We start from the raw sequence: 6,523 nt of genomic DNA, 5'->3' as shown, positions 1-6,523 counted from the left end.
CCAAGCATTGAATCCCCCTCGATCAATTCACGTGTTTGGTAGTTGCGTACTATCCGTGTAAGCTACTTGGAGACCCATCGTGTATAAACCACATTCTTTGGACGACCTCTAGAGGCGCATCACCAAATAAATGAAGAAAATCATGTCTGAGAAACTGTAGAAACTTATGTCCAGGGAAACACAGAGCTTGAACCTCTGTTGATTTCTTTGTCGCACTTCGCGAGGATTTTTTTAAGACCATCAGTGACGACTCTGTAACATGAAGATCTTATCACGTGAAAGCCCAGCTTCATCAGCAAATAAGGTACATTGTAAGAAGTGTGGAAACACAACACATTGCCGAGACACACGTTGTCAGGAAGTTATTCTTGGCTGAAAGTCTCCCTCATTTAATTCTTGCACCCGTTGGAGGAGATAGGGGTGTAGAGATTTTCGTGCTGAATATTCCAGATCATCGTGTGATTAAAGCCTTCCCTTCTCACAGTTCTTCTTCTACAAGTAGATGAAGTTCCATCTACAGTAGCAAGAATCCGTTCTTCAACCTTAGGTGTCCGTACATCACGTGGTCTCACAGCATCCGTAATTCTGAAATGAACCTGTCCCTCGCAGGCGTTCGTCGAGTCGCTCAAACGTTCTTGCACACGTTAGCTGCCGCCCAGGCTAACGTCGAGCATAAAGCTGACATCCTGTACCAGCATTATGTCTACTAGGTCGTACATTTACTGCACATCCATTTCAGACAGCAACAACTTGACAACCCTCTAATGGAAACTGCGTGCCTGTAGGCGCCTGTGATTACTTCGCAGGCATTATCTGTGAAGGCACAATTTTAAAATTGTCAATAAATGTGGGTGGAGGCCGACGAGGGCGTTCTCGAACTGGGGAGCCTTAGGGCGACCCTGTGTAATTTTGTTCACTCGTGTGTGGACGTCACACCCCTGCGTGATAACGCCACAGGATGGCGTGAAACATTAGGGCTGAAAAAGCATAAGCATCCTTTGGTGCGTCGGATCATTTGGAAGGGACCGTAATGATCTCAGCCTACACATCAAAAATTGTGGACGCGCTGCGCACCAAAGAGATCTGATCACGTTCTATGTGGATGCAGCCCAGCAATATCAAAAGGACTGGAACGTCTGAGGGTGTCAACAGCGTCAATGGTAGCCATAGACGACGTCCTGTTGCTTGTCTGACTGGGAACTGCCGTTTTCGACAGCGAAATGTGCGAGAACGAACACACTGACGTCATTTATGCCATTCCCTGAGGCCGTGTCGCGTCAGTTTTGAGCGGCAATGTGTCTGAAATCTTTTCCAAGGCCACCACAAGAAAACCGTGCGATTTCAACACTGAGCGTCGCCATTTTGACTTCAATGGTACCGAATCCCGAACCCGGATTTCCCGCTTATTGCGAGAGGTGGTCCTACCATTGGCTATCCGAGCTCGACTCACAACCAGATCCAAACTCCCGCGTGTCGTCAACCACGTGTCTATCGTATTACAGAGAAAGTTTCTAGACAACTTTGAGCGAAATTTCAAACTTATTCGTCGCAATAGTGTTTAAAAAGTCTCTCCACAGTAACGTATGATTGTCAGCCGCGCGTGCCATATGATTGTTCGCCTGCCTGGGTTACTAACTACAACAAGCTATTAGCGGATATCGATTCACAACGACGACGAAGTGTGTGACTGGGTCCAGGCCTGGATCCGACAGCAGCCAACTAGCTTCTTCGACCGGCTAGTGTCGCAATGGGATAAATGTGCCAACAGTGTTGGCGACTACTGTTGTGTACTGTGGACAACTACATTTTTGAGTTAATAAATACGTTACTGATACTTTACACTAGGGTCCGGGTTTTATTTGAATGCCCCTTATATATGCAGTGTCGGTTATTTTTATTACAGATAAGACGTTTCGCCCATTAAGGCTTTCTCAGATTGTGAACGGCTACCAAGCATTACATATTGCCGGCTGGTAGAGTGTTTAAAATGAACCACGGTAACAACCATCTAAAAAAAGAACTGTCGAACATGATAAACTACAAATAGTCGTAACAGCCAGGTGACGAGTAGCGTGGAGCCACTGTCGTTGTTGTGGTCTTCAGTCCTGAGACTGGTTTGATGCAGCTCTGCATGCTACTCTATCCTGTGCAAGCTTCTTCATCTCCCAGTGACTACTGCAACATACATCCCTCTGAATCTATTAAGTGTATTCATCTCTTGGTCTCCCTCTACGAATTTTACCCTCCACGCTGCCCTCCAGTACTAAATTGTTGATCCATTGATGCGTCAGAACGTGTCCTACCAACCGATCTCTTCTTCTAGTCAAGTTGTGCCACAAATTTTTCTTCTCCCCGATTCTATTCAATACCTCCTCATTAGTTATGCGATCTACCCATCTAATCTTCAGCATTCTTCTGTAGCACTACATTTCGAAAGCTTCTATTCTCTTTTTGTCTAAACTATTTATCGTCCACCGTGGAGCCACAAGTAGCTCGAATGACCTGGGTATCAGGGTATTAAACGGTCCAACAGACGGTTACATCGAGTTTCAAGAACAGGGTATGAACTCTGCCCCATCACTGGATGAGTCTATTGTTACCAGCACCGCGTCAACACTTCCGCCGCTGACGCGTGCCGCGTTGCGTCCCGCCGTCCGCGTGGGCGGCTTGCACGCACGCACGCGCCGGACAGGTTCCCGGCGCCTCGTGCGGACACGGGACGTGCCGTCGTGACGGACGCGATTCGTCTGGCCGGTGACTCGAGCGGCCGCTGCAGCCGCCGAGCGTGGAGAAGGGCGGACGCGTTGCTGTTAATTAGCCGAGAAATGGCCGGCCGCCATTTTCCAATTTACCGCGCGCCGCCCTCGCCTCGCACGGGATTCCCTCTACTGTACTTACTCTGGTAACCGGAACTGCACAGCTTCCTCCCGCCGTACGCGCTCTCCTACCGCTGCACTCTGTTCACGCTCGAAGGCCTTGCGTCACACATTATAAGCCCAGTCTAGTCGCATACAGAAATATACTTTTTTTCCCCCTTACATTGATTGCAAATTCATTCGTGGTGTGTGGTATAGATTGCTAAACAGTCGTCCTCAGTAGTAAAACTTTTACTACTCCTTTCTACTACTAAAGATATTCTTGGTTTCATTTCCTTTTGCATATTATGTCAATATGATGGTAACACTGCAAATGTTTTAAAAGAAATTTAATAACACAAGTGTAACATGTTTTTACTTAAACTATGGTTTATCACATAGACGAAACAAAATGTTTTTTCCAACTGAATGTTTTATTTACGTCTGCTAGACTTGTTCTCCTATTCACGATAGGCATGTTTTATTTGTCTACTAAACATGTTTCTCCTATTCTTGCTGGGCATCTTCAGTCATCTGTAACATAAACAAAATTACTTAATTACGTGCCGGCCGGAGTAGCCGTGCGGTTCTAGGCGCTACTGTCTGGAACCGAGCGACCGCTACGGTCGCAGGTTCGAATCCTGCCTTGGATGTTTGTGCTGTCCTTAGGTTAGTTAGGTTTAATTAGTTTAAGTTCTAGGCGACTGCTGACCTCAGAAGTTAAGTCACATAGTGCTCAGAGCCATTTGAACTTAATTACGTATTTTTTGATAGGAGATGTTTGGTGCTTCCTTGCGGCTAATTTCAGTCTATGACTTACTAACATTTTAGATACATATGGTTGTCATTTTTTCATGTACATACATTTTTATGTCCTTTTCATGTATGCAAGTGTGGTAGAAGCATATCGTACAGGTCTCCAATTGATAGGCCACGTTTAAAATTTCACACATGGTCTTGCTGACATGCTGAAGGGCTGTCTGAGGGATGATGGTAGCTGTAGGGAGTGAGAGCAGAGTGAGACTTGGGATGCATGGAGGATTGTGTGTGTGTGTCTGTGTGTGTGTGTGTGTGTGTGTGTGTGTGTGTGTGTGTGTGTGTGTGTGTATGTGTCTGTTTTGTTTACTTTTTTTAATCGTAAGTTTTGAGTTAGTGAGAATCTCATCCTCATACTATTGCTTTCTTAACATAATTTTCTTTTATTTATGGTCTTCTGTATGAAATTTTCTTCGATAATCAGTCAGCGAAACATGTGAGCAAGCCCGCTATCAGTGTACTACAGTAAAAATTACATGCAGTGGACTACAAAATTGTTAAGGGTTTCGTGGCCACTTGTTGACAGACTGCCTCGGGTTCTTCGGCCGACGTTCGACTGATGATTTTTCTGACGTTTCGCCAGCACTAGAGGCGGGAATTGTCAAAGTTTCACCCTCCATTGCTGGCGGTGGACTGGAGCCGAGCTCGTGGTCGCAGACTATATGTGCATGGCGTGCTGACGTCCGAGGGCTTCTCCGCGGTCATTTTCGGTGCGGTTCTCCTGCTACCTGCGACGGTCGTTCGCTGCAGCACGGGAAGCCAGAATCCGTTTACCTTAATGCTTTCCTCTTTCTTGTTGAAGTTATTCCCTTTGTGTATATCTATAGCTTCTCATTGTCTGAAAACCGGAACAGAAGAGAATCGAAGCATTTGAGATGTGGTGTTACAGACAAAAGTTGAAAATTAGGTTGACTGACAAGGTGAGGGATGAGGAGGTTCTGCGCAGAATCGGAGAGGAATGGAACATGTGGAAAAACTGACAATGTGAAGGGACAGGATGATAGGACATATGTTGAGATACCACAGAATGGCTTCCATGATGCTAGAGGGAACTGTAGCAGAGATTGGAATACATCCAGCAAATAATTGAGGCCGTAGGTTGCAAGTGCTACTCGGAGACGAAGAGTTTGGCACAGGCGAGAAATTCGTGGCGGGTCGCATCATACCAGTCAGAAGACTGATGACTCAGAAAATAAAAAAATAAAAATAGGAAAGAATAGCTTCTCCGAACAAATGGGTGTGATAGTTCTTCTCTACAGTCCGAACATCCGTGTCGGAGAATTTTACTACGTGGTCGGTCTCACACAGCGCGTGCTCTGCGACGGCCGATTTCTCCACGACACTGCGGGTTGGGGCAGGTGGAGAAATCGGCCGTAGCAGAGCACGCGCTGTGTGAGACCGACCACGTAGTAAAATTTGCCGACACGGAAGTTCTGGCGGTAGAGAAGAACTATCACACGTGCTTGTTCAGAGAAGTTATAGAAATACACACACACGAGAATAGCTTCAACAACACATAAGGAAGCCTCTACGTAAACGGATCCTGGCTTCCCCTGCTGCAGCGAACTACCGTCGCAGAAGCTTGGAAGTTGGTGAGCCACGTACATATAATCTGCGGCCGCGAGCTCAGCTCCAGTCCACCACCTGCAAAAGAGGGTGAAACTTTTACGAAGCCAGCCATTCGTGCTGGCGAAACGTCAGAAAAATCATCAGACGAATGTCGGCCGAGGAACGCAAGAATGAAGCCAACGGGCAGTTTGCCATGCAATTGAATCTTTTAATGTGACCTATCAGTTGGGAACCATTACTATGAGCAACAAACGAAAACACTAAAAACACACAAAAAGAATGAAAGTGTAAAAGTATTACAATCATATTTTTGTAAACAGATTATTTAAATGCGCTGCCCTGAATTATTACAGATCTCTTATTAAAATATCTATAATTAAATAATTTTCTTTGTCTTTCAGACCACTGAAGATGCCTTGTATAAATAGGCAGAAAATGTTTGGTACACACAAATAAAATATTCAGTAGCAGAATACGGAATTTCGTCTTTTCTATATGATAAAGCATAAGTTAAATAGCAAGTGAGGAAAAATGGCTGCAGATATTTACATTATTTTTACTTACCTATGGATCGCTAATCTCAACGAAATATCATAGTAAAAATTCCGTTTTTGTCCTAGATTAATTTTAGTATTTGTATGGTTCGAGTAGAACAAGTGACTGATGCCATTTTGTGAAATGGTCTTTCATTTCATTACACACGTTAATTTATATACAGTTCGTTACTCTTGGTCACATAACACCTTAGTCCTCCGGAACAGGCCATGAAGGCCCAAGGGTACCGACCGGCCGCCGTGGCACCCTCAACCACAGACGTCATTGGATGCGGATACGGCGGGGCTTGTAGTCACCACACCGCTCTCCCGGCCGCCTGTCAGTTTACGAGACCGGAACCGTTACTTCTCAATCAAATAGCTCCTCAGTGTGCCTCACAAGGGCTGAGTGCACCCCGCTTACCAACAGCGCTCGGCAGACCGGATTGTCACCCATCCAATGGCTAATCCAGCCCGACAGCGCTTAACTTCGGTGATCTGACGGGAACCGGTGTTACCACTGCGGCAAGGCCGTTGGCGCATAAGACCTTACTTAGTCAAATTCCAGTTTCCAGATACAGGTACAGGTTGATGGTGTGCCAAACACCATCAGTTCAGCTCTCAGCAAACCGGAGGTAGAAATCTGCACGACTTCACATCAGTAGATGAGCTGTTGGCAGTTTACAGGAACCAGGTACAGCAGACCAGACAGGCAACAACCTCGACAGTAGAAGTCATCTCGCAAATGGT

General features: G+C 45.8%; 1 pseudogene; it reads right to left on the bottom strand.

The window, feature by feature from the left end:
- Positions 1–6,194: 6,194 nt before the first annotated feature.
- Positions 6,195–6,312, bottom strand: LOC124796987 (annotated as a pseudogene).
- Between the last annotated feature and the right edge of the window lie 211 nt (positions 6,313–6,523).

This window comes from Schistocerca piceifrons, chromosome 4, assembly GCF_021461385.2.
Source record: "Schistocerca piceifrons isolate TAMUIC-IGC-003096 chromosome 4, iqSchPice1.1, whole genome shotgun sequence".
In the NCBI taxonomy this organism is placed as follows: domain Eukaryota; kingdom Metazoa; phylum Arthropoda; class Insecta; order Orthoptera; family Acrididae; genus Schistocerca; species Schistocerca piceifrons.
This window is presented reverse-complemented; position numbering and strand designations above follow the sequence as displayed.